Here is an 18,580-nt window from a genome sequence, read left to right on the forward strand (position 1 = left end):
AAGATTGTGGAGAAAGGATGGAGGGGTGGAAGACAGTCATAAATCTTTTAAAAGTAAGAAAAGAATTAAAAAGTCAGTATTTCTATAATTTCTCAGTGCCTGTTAATGTTGTTCTATCTGTTTAGGGCTGAACTTACAGAGTGCTGTGCTTGGAGGCCTGTTTACGTAACAACAACATTTTCTTCTTGAGTGGGGCTTTCCTGCTCTGGAGATGGTCCCCTCCAAATGGTTGACACCTTTTTCTTTGTTTTGTTTTTTCCTCTGTTCAGTACACATCTGTTTGGAATAGAATCTTTTCACACAGGATTTTTTTACCCTCCTGCCATGATGCTAAAGCACTAGGGAAGCAAAGGGAACCTTTTGTGGTATCAAGATTTGCTAGTGTGATGTCTTGGCAATTGTAATTGCCGATGATGTAGCAAACTGCCATGAGGGTGCTACAGTCAAAGCTTTTGCAAAAGTAAGGGGACTATAATGACTGCCCAGGTTTTGAGGAATCCAAGGATATAAGTGACTGCTGACTGAAGTTTGAAGTCTCTGTGGTCCAAACTTACCTGAGAAGACATACTTCAGGAATACATTTTTTTTTTTTTTTAAAAAAAACATTTAAAATTATAAAATGGGTCTCTTTTTACCATTTTACATGATAGGATTTTTTTGCATGAGAAATTACAAGACAGCTGAGTGACTGTGACGTGCCAGTCCTAATACTTGTAACAGTGCTGCAAAACACATCAGCTGTTGCGCTCACAAGCACTTGAAGTGCTACTCTATTACATTCACCCGCTCTTAGAAAGAAATGTGCTTGGTATCATCTCAAAATGTTAAATTGCATTGTTTTCCATACATTAACACCTTTTAGGCACTACTCTATGGCACTGCTGGAGCTGACAGCTTTGACTGAATTATATACCTGCTACAATATCACTGTCTGGAACAGTGTGGTCAGGTTACATTATCAAGACCACTGATGACTTGTCACCTGCATCAGAGGGAGAAAAAACCCAACAACATGCTGTCTCTTAAACACTTGTACATCCCGGTAACTCCAGTTATACTGTGAACCCAGAGTATAACTTCAGTTATACTCATTAACCCCTTGTTTCCACTAGTCACTGCTGTATAAATACAAGATTTCAGTAGCTATGTACAAGGGAAACATTGTAGGCGTTCATTGTTGTAATAATTACACTGTTTCAAATTAAGTGACTGTTCAGAAAAACAATAGTTAATGCTGTTTGGATCAAATCCATTCTATTCCTTGATGTCTACAAGAACAACCTTTTAAAAAACTTAACTAAAAAATAAGAAACCTAAAACGATCCCCTAGAATCTGCTGTTATTGGTAGCTAAGAGTACCAGTATGTTTTGGGGGAGAAGTCCTCCATTTATGTGATATATTTGGAAAGTTCCTTGATTCTTGGAGCTGTTTTATATTCTCCGAGAAGCTTTATTGTACTCAATATCTCACTAGAATTTTAATTTTAATTTGCGAAGCTGTGTACATTGCAGCATACCTCAAGTAACAACTTGATGAAAAGCTTTTTTCAAGGGATTGATTATAAACTAGATTAGTATAGCTATCAGATATATGTAGAAAATGAGGCTATGAATATCATACCAAGTGTTTTTGATGAGGTTGTTTGCATACTCAGAAAAAAACAATAATTAAAATGTCAAGTTAAGACCAACATTTGTGAGGCAGTTGGAGATTTCTTTGGTGTTAGAATTCCATATGCAGCAAGACTACTTTTTCATGGGAGTGACAACAGTGTGCTGTCATCTGATTAACATTGGTGTGGCTTCTGTGACACTGTAGACTTCTCAGCCTGTCCATGCAGATACTCAATAGCCCATGACCTTTTTTGCCTTTAAAAAAAAAAGCCAACTAGGGCAGGAATCCCCGAGTTTTAATACCAAAGCCGCTCAGTGACGCATGGCCCAGCACATAGCTGAGAGCTGTTGATGTTCCTGGTGGCATCTGTCATAATGCTCAGGGAGGGGGGATTCAGGATTTATTTTCCTTTTTACAAACATAGAACTAGGATCACTGTAACTGTGGACAGAGAAAAGTATTTGTTTTGCTGTACACTTTTCTTTGTCTGCAACAGTGGGTTGTCCCTAAAGGAATGGCTGGATTTTACTGTGGGAGATTTGAAGTGTCTCCATGCTGAACTTTTTGTTTGGTACTAGTAGTTTGTCGTGAAGTGCATGTCCAAGTAAGGTATAGCAGGTATTATTGGTACACAGCATTTCTCAGTGTTCAAGGCTATTTGCTTACAGTGGAATTACATTTTATAAATAAATGTCTTTCCAGGCCTGTTCCTTTACTGGCTGCTGTGGGACTGGTATCAGTCTCAGCACATGTTTGCGAGCCAGTGTTTTTATGTGTTAGTTAAACGAGCTGCTTTTTGTTAAAACTGAAGTTCTACTGAAGGAATTTGGCAAATTCTTACAAGTTTAAGTCCTCAAAATTAGACACTTTTAAAGCTAATTGGAATAATCTATATAACAACATGGAAAAGAGAACCTTTGCATGGTAAACCTCATCAGTATTGTGTTGCTGCTTCAAGTAATAGAGCAATGAAATCCAAGCCTGATTAAAATCAGTAGGAGTCTTGTCAGGATTTTAGTCTTAAGACTTTTAAGCTCTGAAGGTTAACCAGCCTCTGAAATGAAATTAATAGTAAACATCATGCTCTAATTACTTCTTTCCAGGGAGTTACAGGAAATATGGAAGATATAAAAATAACTTCTTTTTCAACTAGTAGCGTTCAGTTCAAGAGGTTAGAGCAGAAAAGCTCTATTAGTGTAAAAAGGCATTGCCAGCTACAAATGAACTATGGAGAGGTATTTCAGCAATGTCAGCAATAAAATTCAGAGTGCGTGTATGTACGTGTGCATATATATATATGTCTGTAATTTAGTGCCACATTTGATGAATTTTCAGTTTAACTGCTGTTTGCTTTCTTGGCTGTGTGGTTATTTCACAGAGAAGGAATGCAGGAAAAGGTGCTGCCTGAAATTACTCTCAGCCTTTATTAACTACTAGTCATCTTTTTTCTTTTTCTTTTGCCCAGGCCACTAAGATAAAGTTGAAGAACCTATAGTACCATCTGCAGCTATAGTGAAAGTATCAAAGCATTTTTAATTTTTCTTCAAAATTCACTGAACCCAGCTGGGAAAGATTTTAGGGAGATGTTTCAAGTACTGTGTGTTGGAATGGCTTATACTGATCCATCACAACTTTTAATGCTGTATTAAGCGTATTAGAAATATACCTTTGCTGCATTGTTGCACTTCCTTCTATTTTTTCCCTGTTTTCTGTTGTAATAAGCAGCCCAGCCACAACATTTGTTATCTTTCCCTTTCTATTCTCCTATTTCCTAGAGAGTCTTTTGCTTTTCAGAAAGAGTTTGGCAGGGGTTCCTTGTTAGCTGTGAGATCGCATGAACCTGGGAGGTAGAACTGGAGCTCTGCCAGCCTGACTGCCTTCATTTCACTGCCTGTTCTGCACTTGGAGAGCTGCTTGCCAAGGGAGAGGCAAACACCAGTAATCTATACAAAGAAGGAACTTTTAAAGATTGAATTAGGGGGAAGCTATATCTGCTTTGCTCGGCATGGTGTTTAGAACACTTTCGTGGTAAGATGTGATACATGATGAAATTTGGAGTTTCCTCCAGTAGTGGCGTTTTTATGTTGTGTAGGGAGGTATGCAATTATTCTTTAGCTACATTAAGCTAGTAAAAGTTAATACAACTTTCTGAGGTTTATATATTTTAATATTATGTAGTTATATATGTCCTTTTGTTTATAATTTACTTGAAATACATGGCCATTTAATCAGAAGATAAAGCAATAACAGTTTATTATGAAAATTAATAGCTTTTGTCATACCTCTGAATGTAATGGATCTTTCTCTTCTGATTTAAATCATGCTTCACTTTTCAGATATTCTCCATGCAGGATGAAACATTATATAGTTGCTGAAACTAAAGTAGGAAAGCTCTGTCAATTCTGGTTAGTCCCTGACATAAGTACCTTTGTGCTTTTGGTGCCTCAGGTGACTCCAAAGAAATCAGAAAAGTGCCTAAGCAGCAGTGTAATCAAAATTCAGGAAGGGTTACATGTCTAAGCTGTTTAGGCATTCTGTAAATCCCATTTTTCTGCATCTGTAGGCAGTGGGTGTCTTTGTAAATATTCTTGATTAGAATATCTACACAGGAAAAAGCAAACTCCACTATAGATACTGGCTTATTTTTCTGGCAGGGTGGTAGTGCATGACCTTAGACATCTCATGCCTCCGATGTACTCTGCTGTGTAATGAAGAGCAGTCGCATGGCAAGCTTGGAGTTCCTTGCTTATTGCCTCTTCTGCTTCTGTAAGGGCAGGCTGTTGTTGGGTTTGGCACTTGCTCCTAAGGCGGTGAAGAGGGACAAGTTGGGAATGTAAACATTAGGTCTTGCATAGGTGCAACAGAAACCATCTGAGCTACAAGGTTTCACATGCTGCCTTAATATCGTTTCAGTGTCATGTACATATCTGTAGGGTAAAAAGTGGGGGGTTAGATTGACTCACTGGCTTCCAGCTGGACCATTTGTCACGGAAATGCGTTGCTTTGCCTCTGTTCTAACCAGATTAGGTAATACCCAGATTAGGTGCTGGATTCAGTTGTTGTCTCTGGAACTGAGGAATTACTCAGGGCTGTTTCATGCCAATGCACGGATTTGCTGGGGTTAATCAATGCACTCTGAGTGTTTAGAAAGTCAAACTTTACTACATAGGTGGAGGGAGCTTTGATAACAGAAATATTGGAAAATAATAAAATAAAAGATTTAAGGGGTTTTGACCAAGTCTGTTTTTGCATTTTGCTATAGCTACAACATGTGTTCATGTCCACATGTAAGGTGCATAAAAATCTTCCTACCACTTAAAATAGATGTCTAGGAGCTCATTTTGTTCACTCTTCACAGGAGCAGACTTCAGACTCGATGCGTACTGATATGGCTGGGTTTCTTTGCTGTTGGAAATTGTACTGTTTTAGAGTTGACTAGAATTAGTTAAATGGCCAGCTGTCAAAGGAAAACCTTTTCCTCCAGCTAAATATATTGTGTTTATTTTAATTGCTAGAGGCTAAGGAGAGTTTATTTAATTTGGACATGCAATTTAAGTTACTTAGTGAGCTGTTGTGTTTTTGTTTGTTTTTTTTTTTTTTCTTCTCAGCTTATCAGATCTGCTTAAGCCTATTTGTTGATCATAAGGTACATTAGAAAAATTGTGATTTTTTTAAAATTGTGTTGCACATAATTAGATTATTGCTTGTAGTCTTAAAATGTCATCTAAACTAATTATTGAACAGATGAATATATTTTCCATTAACCATTACTAGGCTAGAGGAGGGAAATAAATTTGATATTACATCTGGAGTCTGTCAGATTAAGCTTTCTGCTGTCAAATTTGTGACCTGTTTTGCAAAGGCTTACCTGGGGAAATGTACTTTTGCTGATTACTAAGTGTGCGGAGGGAGGGAGGGAAGGCTCTGTGGTAGCCCTGCAGCACATGTGACTTCCATCCAAGAATCACCTTGGGGAAAACCAGCTACACTGAAATGGACTGAGTAGAAAATAAGCTGCCTGGGATAAGCTGCTTCCAAGAATACCTGTCCAAAAGGTGAGGGTTCCAGGGAAACTGCATCAGTGTTGTTTCTGTTAGGTGGGGAGCAGGTCCTTGAAAAACCAAGCAGTCTTGCCAGCAGCTTCTGTTTCCAATAAGGTGTGTGGATACATGCATGAGGTTGTGTATGTGCAGAGAAGGTATTGGGGACCATTGTAATGCTGTCAGGACTTGCCAAAAAATCCAGTTGGAGTAAGGCTGGTGGGCTGTCGTGGTTTAAACCCAGCCAGCAGCCAAACACCACGCAGCCGCTTGCTTACCCTCCCCCACCCCCTGGGAATCGGGGAGAGAGTTGGAGGGGTAAGGTAAGGAGACTCATAGGTTGAGATAAAACCAGTTTAATAAGGGCAATAAAATAAAATTGAAATAATAATGATAATAGTAATAATAGAAAATACAAATGGGTAATGCATAATATGATTGCTCATCACCTGCTGACCGATGCCCAGCCCGTTCCTGGCTAGTGATCCCAAAGAAGAGAGATTCCTGAAACTACCATCCTGAAAAACTGTGTGGAGCCTCCTGATCAACCCTTCTATCTATATACTGAGCATGACACTGTATGATATGGAACGTTCCATTGGCTGGGCTGGGTCTGTTGCTTTGGCTCAGCTCCACCCCACCTTCTTGTGTACCTGCATACTAGCAGGACAGGAGAAGTTGAAAAGTCCTTGATTTCTTAGAAACAACTAAAAACATCAGTACATATTATTAACATTCTTCTCCTATACAAATCCCATACTGAATCCAAAACACAGCACTATTCTAGCTACTAAGAAGGAAGGAAAAGAAACCAAAACAATTAGCTCTATGCCAGCTGAAACCAGGACATGGGCCTGGAAGATTCAGCTCTCTTAATTCTCCCTGCAGTCTGCTTCACTAGCAGTCTGTGTGCTGAGGAGAGGTTTTTTCCCGGAGAAATCCTAGAACTTTCTTTTTACACATAGGCAGGGCTTGCAGTCAGAGGAAGGGGGGAGAAATACTGCAAAAATGCCCCATTACAAGTTAAGAAAGTAGTTTTGTTTTGTTTTGTTTTTTCCTTCTTATTATTGCTTATTTTGAGAAACCCCTTTCATCTTAGAACATGTACTATATGTTCTAGAACCATACTATATATTGAAATTTGCTGTTCAGTCTGTGTGCTGTACTGTGCTTTTGTATAATTCAATCTCTGAGCAACAGTACGATGTGGTATATCATGTACCCTGGCATATTCCATTCTTCAGAAATCATATGTGCCTGCCCTTTTCACTGTTGCAACACATGTTTACATAGGAAGGCTATAAATGAGATTCTAGAAGCTATCACAGTGGCATACATTTGTACAGCCAGGACTGGTCCCAAAGGGCACAGCTGCAGGTTTTTTTCCTGTTTTACCAAGTAGTGGGGCTCCAGCCAGGCTGCTGGGCTTGCTGCACTGCAAAGGAAGATGCTCACCAGCAGCACGCAGGAGAGAACAGTGACAATGTAGGGGGGACTTCAGTAGCATTTAGCTGTTTATGTCCAAGCCAGTGTCCCTCATTCTCCTTATAATTCCTTCAGTATTTTTTCTGGTGAGGATTGAGCTACCTGATGATGAGTCCCCTTGATTTTGCCCAGAGCTGCTGCCTTGAGAAAACTGTCTGCAGTTTGATGTGTGCCATGCTCTTGAGCTGCTACGTGTGCCCAGTATACACCTTGCTGAGCTTCTCAAAACATAGGATGGTCAGCTTCATGCAGGTTGGATACAGAGGTGTTGGGCTTCCCAACATACATCATAGTGAAGTGATTGGAGCACTTGCCCAGAAAAAGAGAGCGTTCTTCAGTTTCCTCCTCAGCCTAGAAGGCTGGATGGATGCTCAGCCAACTGGCCAATAGGCTCTTCTTGGGTGAAGACACTGTCTTGAAGGAGTCAAGATGCAGTTGAACAGAGGGGGTCAACTGGCAAGGGGAAACTTTGCTCTCTGCTGTGTGAGTGAGGTCTTAACATGTAAAATGGGATTCTTGAGTTTTGCACTCTGTTTCCAGTAGCATTTATATGTCTAATAAATAATCACTTGATATGTGGTGCATAGTAAGTACTTGGAGTAAGGATGCTGTTCTCATCTGGTGGCATTTTTAAAAGTAGGGATTGAGTAGGTGTTGAAAGCCAGGCACAAACTGTGATTGTGAACCCTAATCATGATGTGTGCCTTTCAGCAGGCAGATGAAATGCCAGTTTCTGCAGAAGGGCAGAAAGAGAGATGAAGCCGAGCTGCCCCTCTGTTGTTTTCTTTGGCTTGTTTAGATAGAGCCTGACAGAAATGTGGGTTGTCCTGTGTTCCCCTCACAAGGCCTCAATTCTTGTGCTCCACTTAGGGAATTTAGACCCCAATAGATTCTATTATGGAAGGCAAATGCTGGGTGTCATTAGGCCAAAGTCCTTTGGGATCCTTGTTCTTAGCATTTAATAGGTCCACATGTGATCACCTTGTTTTCTGTGAAGTTTTGAAGAACTGCTTGGTCTGATCTGTCTGGTTACTAGTCATGCTGTTGGTTTTGTGCTTTTTTGTTGGTTGTTGGTGGTGGGTTTTTTGGGGTATTTTTGTTTGGTTGGTTTTTTATGTCTCATTAATTGTTTAACAAAATAGATTTAAAGAGCTGTCATGGTTTGAGCCCTAAGGGCAACTGAGCACCATGCAGCCGCTCGCTCACCCCTTTCCTCTCAGGAATGGGAAGGAGAAAATACCACAAAAGGCTCGACAGTTGAGACAAGGACAGGGAGGAATGACTCACCCGTTATGGTCACAGGCAAAAGACAGACTCTTCAGGGAAAGACCAACAACATCAATTTAATTCAAACACCAATAACAACAACTTAACAGAGTAGGACAGTGAGAAGTATAACCACATCTTAAAAACACCTTCCTCCACCCCTCCCTTCTTCCTGGGCTTAACTTCACTCCTGATTTCTCTACCTCCTCCCTTCCCCCAGTGGGGCAGGGGGCAGGGGATAGGGGTTGCGGTCAGTTCATCACCCGTTGTCTCTGCTGCTCCTTCCTCCTCACGGGGAGCACTCTTCTCACTCTTTCCCTTCTCCAGAGTGGGGTCTCTCTCATGGGAGACAGTCTTCCACTAACTTTCTTCAACATGAGTCCTTCCCATGGACTGCAGCACTCCCTGCACCACTCCAGCGTGCGTCCCTCCCACATGTTGAAGTCCTCCCAGTGACAAACTACATCAACAGGGTCTTATTCCCACAGAGTCCTGGCCTTCTTTGGACACAGTGTCCTGCTCCAGTGCAGGGTCCTCCATGGGCTGCAGGTGAACACTGCTCCACCACAGACCTCTATGGGTGGCAGGGGGGAGCTCCTGCCCTCTCACCACAGGCTTTAGGGGTGTCTCTGCAGTGGTGCACCCCCCCCCCCCCCCCTTTCTTCCACTGACATCTGTGTTTGCAGAGGTGTCTCCCTCACAACTCCAACTCCTCCTCCCAGGTTCCCCTTCTTAAAGACAATATCGCAGAGGTGCAGCCACCGTCATTAAGGCTCGGCCTTGGTGCAGAGGTGGGTCTGACTTGGAGCCACGGGAGCTTCGAGAAACCTCTCACAAGGGACAACTGCTGTAGCCCCCTCTCCCATTGCCAAACCCCCCTGCCACACAAACCCAACACGAGAGCAAAAAGGTGTATAATAAACCTCTTCATTGCATGAACTTGAAGATTGACTGAACACTTTTACTGACAGAACTCCTGTCAACTGATTCTTTTAGCCCAGTGTATCTAATATTCCTAGAATATACATGGAAATACGTTGTCTCCAAATGGCAACCATAAGTCACCGCTATTCTTTTGTTCATCTTTTTGTTGGGTTTGTTTTTGTTTTCGAGGGGTGAGTAGACACTAAATATGTATTTAAGGGTTTTGTTCCTTTCAGTTCTGGCTTTGTGGTGACTGGGACACAAAAGTATCTAGAGATAGGTGCTGTAAGTATTTTTTGCTACTGTGCCTGGCCCTTTAATCTCTTAAGAAATTGAATCTTGCCCTTCTATGCCCAGTAGATGTTGCTGTTGAATCAATAACACCGAAAGAGGACAAGGGGGGGAAAAAGGCTTTCAGAGCTCAGAAGGTATGCTAAATATTTCAGTAACTTATCCAGAGGAAAGAATTCTAATTAAAAAAAAAAAAATGCAGTGTGCATAATGTTTTCATTTATATGTATCGGCTTGAGAATCTGAAGCTAAATGAGAAGTGTTTTGTGTGTAATTTTGAGTTACAGGTCTAATATAATGTGGAAGAACTGCAGGGAAAGTATATTTTCTACCTTGCATCTCAATTGTGGTTTTACTAAATATTCATATTTTGTACTGTCATCTGAATAAGTGTAAATCATGTCAGTTGTGGTGATAGCTCTATAGCACAATAGAATTTTGCAAAGCTATGCCACATGGTAAGAATGGGCATTCTTGTACCCTCTCCAAGTCAACATTGTTCCTTGGAAGCTGGGCCCTTGCCAAGTTGTTGGAGCACCTTTTAGGATGAAAACCCACAGTGTAGGGTGGGTTTTGTGTGCTTTTATTGAAGGAGACAAACCAGAGGAGGCAGGTCACTTTGGGAGAGGAGACTGGAAGAGGAAAATGAGGGAAACATTTAAAGGTGGTGTGCTTCATTTAGAAGCACCTGTTCAGTAGGGTTATGTGTAGAGGAAGCTTTTTCAACATTATTTTTAAATTCAGTCCAGTCTTCTAACAGAGTTTGAGGTAGTTCATTATTGATCAGAAAAAATGTGTGAATAAAATATTGAGTAAACAAGTAATGACACTGCTGAATTTTCTTTCCCGGTTATATGGGAAAACACCTGCAGCTATTGGTTTCCTTGGAAACAAATTCACTGCAAAAGCTAACTGCACTGCACTGAGCCTGTCAATTTTACTGCATTTGAGAAGAGTTTAACGTGCACACTTGGACCTCTTTACTACATTTGTTTCTCAAATGCTGTGTCATTTATCCTGTTCTCGCATAAAACACCTGATCAAGGGGGATGTGCAACATGCATTGGATTTCAGACAGAACAACAAGAAAGGTTGGTATTTACAAGCCTAAATATGGACAGTGTGTGTGTGCATATATATATATTTACTTACAACATCTAGTTTTCTGAACACTTATTTTTAAAGTCTTTCCTTTTAAAGCTCGGTGCTGTTGTTTGCATATTGTTGCAGTCTTAGCTGTTTTTTGGAGTTGGAGATCACAGGGCTGTTGGAAGGGATTGCTGGTACATTTGCCTTATAATAGGATTTTGGCAGGATATTGGTTTTATTTGTAGTTTATTTAAGTAATTCAATATGGGATACATGTATGTGTTCTCAGAGATTAGTATTTTTGTTCTGGCTGTGAGAGGAGTATGATTTCATATATTGTGTTAGAAGATTTTAGTGATGCTTATGATTAGCTTCAGCTGTTCAAGCCAAAAACAAATCTGTGCAACAGTGTGGTTGTGTAATTATATCAGGAAGAATTAATTTAAAACTTACTTGCATTATGGTACTTTAAGAAAGAGAAGCTCTGTTAAGAAAGTATTGCATAAGAATTAGATTGGTTTTTCAGCTGTTATGTTTAACATCGCTTCATGGGTGTACCTGGGTCACAAGTACATGAATTAGAAGTCACATTTGTGACTGTCTTTCCATTAGTAAAATGGTTTCCCATATATGTTGGAAAAATAACATATAGTACTGAGGAGACTACACTGTATAGAGAAACACTTAACACACGTTGACAAAATATTGGCTGTAGCTTGTCAAATATTATAGAAACATCTGGCAGTGATTCCATGATGGGATTGCTTGCTAAAATAGGCTTTCAAATGTTTCATAAACTCCTTTTCCTCTCTAAAAGGAGACAGCTGTTCACATGAAATGATATATACGTTTAGTCACTAGGCCCTTTGCATTTGGGAATTTAGTTGTGAATATTAAACCACTTTTGAAACTAAGACCTTACTGTGTTCCCCCCACAGATAATGTTGCCTGTCATTGCTGTGGTATATCTTTTTAAAAGATTCTCTCTGTAGAAAGGACTTGAAGTGAAGTTTGAGTGGACTGTCTCTTATTGCTATTTGCTTTGGGTGTTCTAAGTTACTAATATTACATTAGAGCAGTCCATGTGGGCTGTGTGTACAAACTGAGCCTATTTGAGAAGGTGGGGAGAGCAGGCAGATACTGTCTTTACCATGAGAAACTAGTCTTTAGTTTTAAATTTAAATACTCTTGCAAATGTCAGGGGGAGAGGAAGGAAAAGGGTAGAAGTAGAATGAGTTATTTGTACGTCAGCTGTTATTCATCATCTATCTTCTGAATCCTATCTTACCCCTCCTTGTTGCCTCTACACATTTAAAAAAAAAACTAGAAAATTAATACAAAAGTATTTATGCTATTGTAAAGCAAACAGTGCAGTTCCCTGAACAGCATGCTGCCTAATCCCATTAGAGCAATAAAATTGAAGTTAAATCATATAACATAACTGCTTCTACTTTTTGAGAGCTGTTTGCCTGCAACCCATTACCACGCCACTGCTAATTACTCAAGACATCCCATTTGCACATACATGTGACAATGAAGAGAAATCTGATATTTAGAAAGATGAAGTAGGATTCCAAGGCCAGATTGGATGGGGCTTTGAGCAACTTGATCTAGCGGAAGGTGTCCCTGCCCATGGCAGGGAGCTGGAACTAGATGATCTTCAAGGTTCCTTCCAACCCAAACCATTCTGTGATTCTGTGAGAACGGTTTTTAAAGGTAACGTTGTGTTATAGAAAGCTTTGGGGTAGTTAAAGACTATCTGACTTCTGTATTTGATAACATAATTTCAAACATTATTTGCTGTGTTGTTTATTTTTATGCATTCCTTTGGTTTTACCCAGTAGATCCTTCCAGCCAAAGTTACTTTGTTATTTTTGGTTTTGTAGCAGGTATTCCTAGCAATGCCAAATCCAACTGTACTAATAACCACAGATGCAAAGGCAACTATTTTCTTAATGCCTATTTGTTTCTCTAAAGGGTTGGTCAAGATCTTGAAGGAAGTAAATGGGTCTTAGGGGTATGCTAATTCAAATTAGTCTCTAAGGTCCAAGAAGACTTTTCCTTTTGTGTATGTTGGTGTGGTATAGCTAAATTTTCAAGTCAGGCTTTCCAGTGCATGGTGTCTGGCATCCTCAGGCCTCCTTTATATGCTGGTGTTTGGAATTGCAGCTTTCAAATTATATTTCATAATTCTAGCCTTCCTGTTCTCCCTGCTGCTCCTCTGTTCTCTGCTGACACATTGACAGTATTTGTCTCTGAAAATGCTCTTCCTCTTGGGTACACACGTGGGAATGGTGAAGAGGATCAAAATTTTCTCTTTCAGAGATCCAGGCACTGCTGTGAAGTATACAGGAACATGATTGGAGACTGGTGTGTTATAGATCTGCTGTCTTGGAAAGGGGCAAATGGTACCGTAATTCTTTCTTTCTTTGAAGTCCTTTCCAGACTTAACATCCTGACAATAATCATGCAGAAGCATTGTATGTTATGACAAATATATGATAATATACAATGAAATAGTGTGAGATGCTGTGTTTTTTTTGTCTGACACATTCATGTATTTTTCCTTTACTTTCTTGGAAATTTTTGTGTACTTCTGGATTTTTTTATTAAGTCATTGTTTTTTTTCAGTGCTGTAAATAACATCTGACTGGAGCTGAACCAAAACCAGCACTGTAGATACATTCTTTGAATCAGCGCATCCAAGTTGTACAACCGTGTTTCAGCAGGCATTCAGCTACCAAGCTTTTGAGGAAACTGTGCTACGGTTCAATCTTGATGCGGTAGTTACATCTGATGAGTAAACGCAGATGGGTGAGCGGCAGCACTGCGGGACAGAACGGCACTGGTGTTCTGCTGGGTCTCTGGGGGAAGCTGGCAGCTGTAGGAGCGAGTCATTTTCAGCCCATTAAAACTGTTCTTGGAGAGAGAAGAACTCTGTGAGCAAAGCTTTGCAGAAAGAAACTTGAAGAACATGAGAAATGGCTAGAGTAGAGAACCTGAAATTTTGTGGAAATCCCACTTCAAACTTTGTTTAGGTGGTATAAAACATGACATGACTCAATGGATAACACAGTACAGTACGAGAATAACGTGATTACAAAGCAACTGTTGAGAATGCCAGTGTTGAAGATGTTTTGGTGCACCAGTTGATATATCTTGGAGGTTTTTAGTTACCAATAACTGTGCATCTGACCTGACAGCATTGGATAGGGTTAGAAGCAAGCATGTCTCATGAGCTGGAATAAGAAATGGTGTACTGTGCTCTAGGGATGAGTGTCTCTGTGAGCCTGTCCCTCTGTGTTAATCTTCATGGATTTATGGGGCCAGTTCTTGGTTGTGGTTATGATTGACTCAACTCAAAAGATGTTTTTTAAAGTATCCAGATGTTATAAAGCTTAAAAAATGTATTTGAAATTGAAGCCCATGCAACCCCCTGTGTGTAATAGATGGTTTGTCAAAAAACACTTCTTTTTACTGCAGTTTAAAGGCAAAGAACGTGAAAATAAACAGCATTGCGCTAAGCTTGTCACTGACAAAAGAATCCTTGTTATGGATTGGAAATAGCTGTAGGAGTGAGGGAAAGGAAAATAAGAAAAAACAACAGCAGTACATAATCAAAATAACAAGGGAATGTATACATGCATGCTCACATTTTTCTTTCAAAAGCAGTAACTATTCAGGACTGTGGTCCTTCAGGAGAACTATCAGCAATACTGTCAGAAGCGTATTAACACAAAAATTCAATCTTTCTGTTTCAAGAAAGCATGAAATGGTGGTTTGGATGTGGCTTACAATGTAAAGAAGCCTAGATGACATTTTCCTTTCTGACAGCTTTACCACAATGAAGGCAGAGAAGCTATAAACTGAAGAGCAGTTCTTTTTTTTTTTTCCCCCCTACCTGGAATCTCTTGCCATTTTTGATGAGATCTGACCTGGTCTTTCTCTCCTCTATTATGCATTGCTCAACACAAATGATCAGACTGAGAAAATAATGCTATTTTATTTACTGAGGATTGTATGCCATAAGATAGATGGGGGAATTGGCCTGTTAAGGAAACATACACAGAGAAGTTTTCGAGCTCTATTTGTGAAAGACACAAAGGCATCATTGAAGGACCTGCAGTGAGGGCAAGTGTTCTGCACAAGACTAAGATCTTGTTCGGGGTTTGGCCTCTTTGGATGCAGGCTAAATACCCTTGTGATTCCTGGATGCTTCTTGAGACTTTTAAGATTTTCCTGTTCTGCATCAAGACAAATCGAAGTCCTTTAACAGTGCTTGGGGTGCAGCCCAGGAGGGAGGCCAGCACCCAGGACAGAATAGTAAGTAGCCTTGGGGGGGCATGTCTGCCAGAGGTGGGCAGCTCGGCCGGACGAATCACAATCTGCATTTTCCCATGTCCTCAGTGTGTTCCTCGAGTATTGTACTACTTTCTTTTCTGAAAAGGGAAAAAGCTTTCTGTCTTCCTAAAGCTCCAGTAAATACTACATTTTAAAAGATGTATGAGTGGAGAAGGACAGTCAAATTTTAAGATACATGCCGTTAAAAAAAAGTTCTGAATTAAAGTTGACATCCTTCTATTCTGTCCTTTATCTGTAATCAAACTTGTCAGCCTGTTCCTTGGGGATAAGCACTTCAGTTTTATTCTGTGCAATCAGACTGAATGGTCCTGGAAATACCTTACTTTTTAAAATTCTGAATACTTTTTAGATTGCTGATTTTATGTAAAATTGACAATTACAAATGATAGTTAAATACCATATCTTGTTAGAGTAATTTTCTGAAAATGTTTTAAATCAGCCCTGATTCTTGAATGGTAGACCTGCTAAACTTTTATGTGTATGGCCAGTTCTTCTGAAATAGCATTTTTTACAAAGAGAGGGAAGTAATAAAGTTTAGACTTTCCTAAATACTCCAAATCTGAACACACACACACACACACACGAATTGATCTGGTCTAATACTTTTTAGGAGACCTCAAATGTTTGAGCTTTAAAAAATGTTGAACAGACTTTTTTTGGGGGGAGAAACTGATTTTACAACTCCTCACCCTGCGTTCCTTTGAAAACCCACCCTGACAAGAGAAGACAAAAGATGCATGTTTTTTGGATCGATTTAATTTCTGCATTTAAATACAGAATTCTAACTCTGGGGGAGAATATGACTATGACATCTCTGCATCCAGACTCTACCACCTATTTAATTATCATGGTACCTTCTAAAACAAGAACTCCCCGATTTCCACTTTTTTTCTGTGTTTAAAGTAGTGAGGTTTCATTTTTTTTTTTTAGAGGTTGGAATAGTTTCCCTTTTGTGGCATTTCCTTTAATTATGCATACCTGTGGAGGTGCCCCAAGGAAGAATGTAACAGTGATACTTCATTTCTTTCCATATTACTTCTGTTTGCAGCAAGTTCTTTCTCCACTCACCTGTATGCTTACCATCTTTGGTCTTCATAACTTTCTATAGGAAGTGCTTCCTTCATCTGTAAAGGTATCTCAGTAAACTCAGAAGGGTAGGCTCTTACTTGGCACTGCACTGGCGAAGAGGCAGCATTCCTTCATTGCCGTGCCTGCTTTTAGAGGAGTGCAGCCTCTGGCACATCTGGGTAGTTCAGCTCATCAGACTGGAGTGGGATAAAGGGCTGGAGCAGCCCTCAGCTGAGCAGGGGCAGTTGGAGGTGTTACACTAAATCAGTTCTTTCAAGGCTGTTGGCTCTGGAGTGATTACTTAATCCCGTGTGGCAAAAGAGGAGGGTGAAGGAGAAAACTGAATGAAGCAGTTACTGGGAAACTTGGCGGTCTTTAGAAACACGGAGCATCAGTGGAAGAGATTCAAATGACACTTTATTCATTTGCTTTATAGAAGCAAGGGAGGCTGGGGAAAAAGAAGACCCTGCCTGTTACGCCCAGGAGTATTGAAAGCCTTGATCTGGTCAATCATTTTAAGTTCATTCAGCCTGAAGATTCTAACTACAAAACTTCACAAAATTGTGAAGAACGCTGCTTTGGTGTAAAACTGAGATACAGGACATGAAAGAAATTAATTATAGAAGAGTTAGTGGCTAAACTAAGCTTTAAGAGCTAATATTGAGTGTTGTTTTGTTTTGTTTATTTAAGAAGAGGCTAGATTGCAGTTGATAAGGGAGAAAGAAAAATTTTTAGGTAAGACAACTGAAAGTACTGTGAGCTGGACTGTAGCAAGATTGGGCTGAATTGTGGAAGAGACTTCCAATTAGAAATTAGTACACTGCGTTTCATCCATTTTCTACTTCTCAGCCATGGGTCTGAGCAATAATAGAAAGGAAGGGGAGCACCTATGTAGGAAGAGGGTGAGGGTGAAGCTTTTCCCCTACTGCTGAGTACCCGGTCCAGGGACCACCTCAGCCTGGTCCCTCTGTGTGGGTAACACACACCCAGCTGAGCGAGCATGGAGAGCAGCTACTAGGCCTTTTTTTTCTGTATGGCACTTACTTTCTCAAAGGAAAATATTCTTGAGGTTGGTCTGACGCTGAGGACTCAATAGATATCCAGTAAAATAATATATTATTGTAAAACAAGGCATATTTTGGTGGAATTCCTCTATTAAATGCTCCTGCACATCTGTCGTGGTTTAGGCCTGATTGACAGCCAACCACAATGCAGCACCTCTCTCTCCCTTCCCCTCCGGCAATGAGAAGGGACAGAGAGCCAGGCTTGGGGTTCGAGATAGGACTGGGATGGGGGAAAAATCCCCCTTTTATGATCATGAGCAAAAGGCAGACTCGTTAGGGGAAGGAAAAAAGAACATACATTTATTACAGACACTAACGACACATACCAGAGTAGGACAGTGAGAAGCATTGCCACATCTTGAGAACACCTTCCCCCCACCCCTCCCTTCTTCCCGGGCTCAGTTCTGCTCCCGATATCTCTACCTCCTCCCCCAGGGGCGCAGGGGCAGGGAATGGGGGGTGCAGTCAGTGCTGCCACTTCCTTCATCTTCGGTGAGGGGAGTGTCCAAAACTTGTTACCCCCTGCTCCATCGTGGTCCCCCTCTCACAGGAGACAGTCCTCCACAAACTTTCTCCGACATGAGTCCCTCCCACAGGCCACAGCGTTCCCCACACTGCTCCGTCATGGGTCACTAACTTCCTCCGACTGGATTCTCTCCCACAGCTGCAGCCCTTCCCGAGCTGCTCCAGCGTGGGACTCCCCTGCATGCTGCAATCCTCCCAGCACTGAATTACAGCAGCGGGGCTGCCTTTTCCCATGAGACCCCGGCCTTCTTCGGGCACAGAACCTTGATCAGCTGAGCAGGAACAACAGGCTGTAAATCAATGTCTGCTCCATCGTAGATCTCCATGGGTGGCAGGGGGGGCCGCCCTGCCGTCTCCCCACAGGATACAGGGAGGTCTCTGCTCCGGCACACCTCCCCCCTCCTTTCTTCCTCCGTTCCTCCACTGACCTTGGTGTTCACGCAGCTGCAGCAACTCCTCCTCACAAGTCCCCCTGCATGTCACCACGTCCCTTCTTAAATACGTTATCGCAGAGGCGCAGCTGATGGGCTCAATTTCCCAAACAGAAGTGGAGCTGGCTTGGAGCTGGGGGAGCTTCGAGAAGCTTCTCACAGGGGGCCGCCCCGATAGCCCCCTCCCCTGCCACCAAAAAGCCCCACCACTCACTCAACCCAGGACAACATCTGAAGGCTTCTTTAGTCTGTGTTCCTGTATGAACCTTGGCCGTGCTCTGGCTTTGTACAAGTGTTTGAGTGTCAAGTTTTTAAGAAGAAAAGACTTTTACTTTTTTTTTTTTTTTTTTAATTTCTGCATGTATTTGCAGGGTAATGACTTGTACAATGCGTAGTTTTCTGTATTTCTTGAGATTGTGA

At 41.1% G+C, this 18,580-nt stretch overlaps 1 protein-coding gene across 7 annotated transcripts in view; it reads left to right on the forward strand.

Annotated features, from left to right (window-relative positions):
- Positions 1-18,580, forward strand: part of MCF2L (MCF.2 cell line derived transforming sequence like) — a 171,543-nt gene that overhangs the window by 13,046 nt on the left and 139,917 nt on the right. The window contains exon 1 of one of the 7 annotated variants that reach the window (XM_032997061.2): positions 10,633-10,712. The exons of the other annotated variants lie outside the window; for them this stretch is intronic. The gene's annotated coding sequence lies outside the window, so the exon portion shown is untranslated. Of the gene's footprint in view, positions 1-10,632; positions 10,713-18,580 lie in introns of those variants that run through there. 7 annotated transcript variants of the gene reach the window in all.

Source organism: Tyto alba, unplaced genomic scaffold, assembly GCF_018691265.1.
Source record: "Tyto alba isolate M040663 unplaced genomic scaffold, T.alba_DEE_v4.0 Super-Scaffold_45, whole genome shotgun sequence".
NCBI lineage: Eukaryota > Metazoa > Chordata > Aves > Strigiformes > Tytonidae > Tyto > Tyto alba.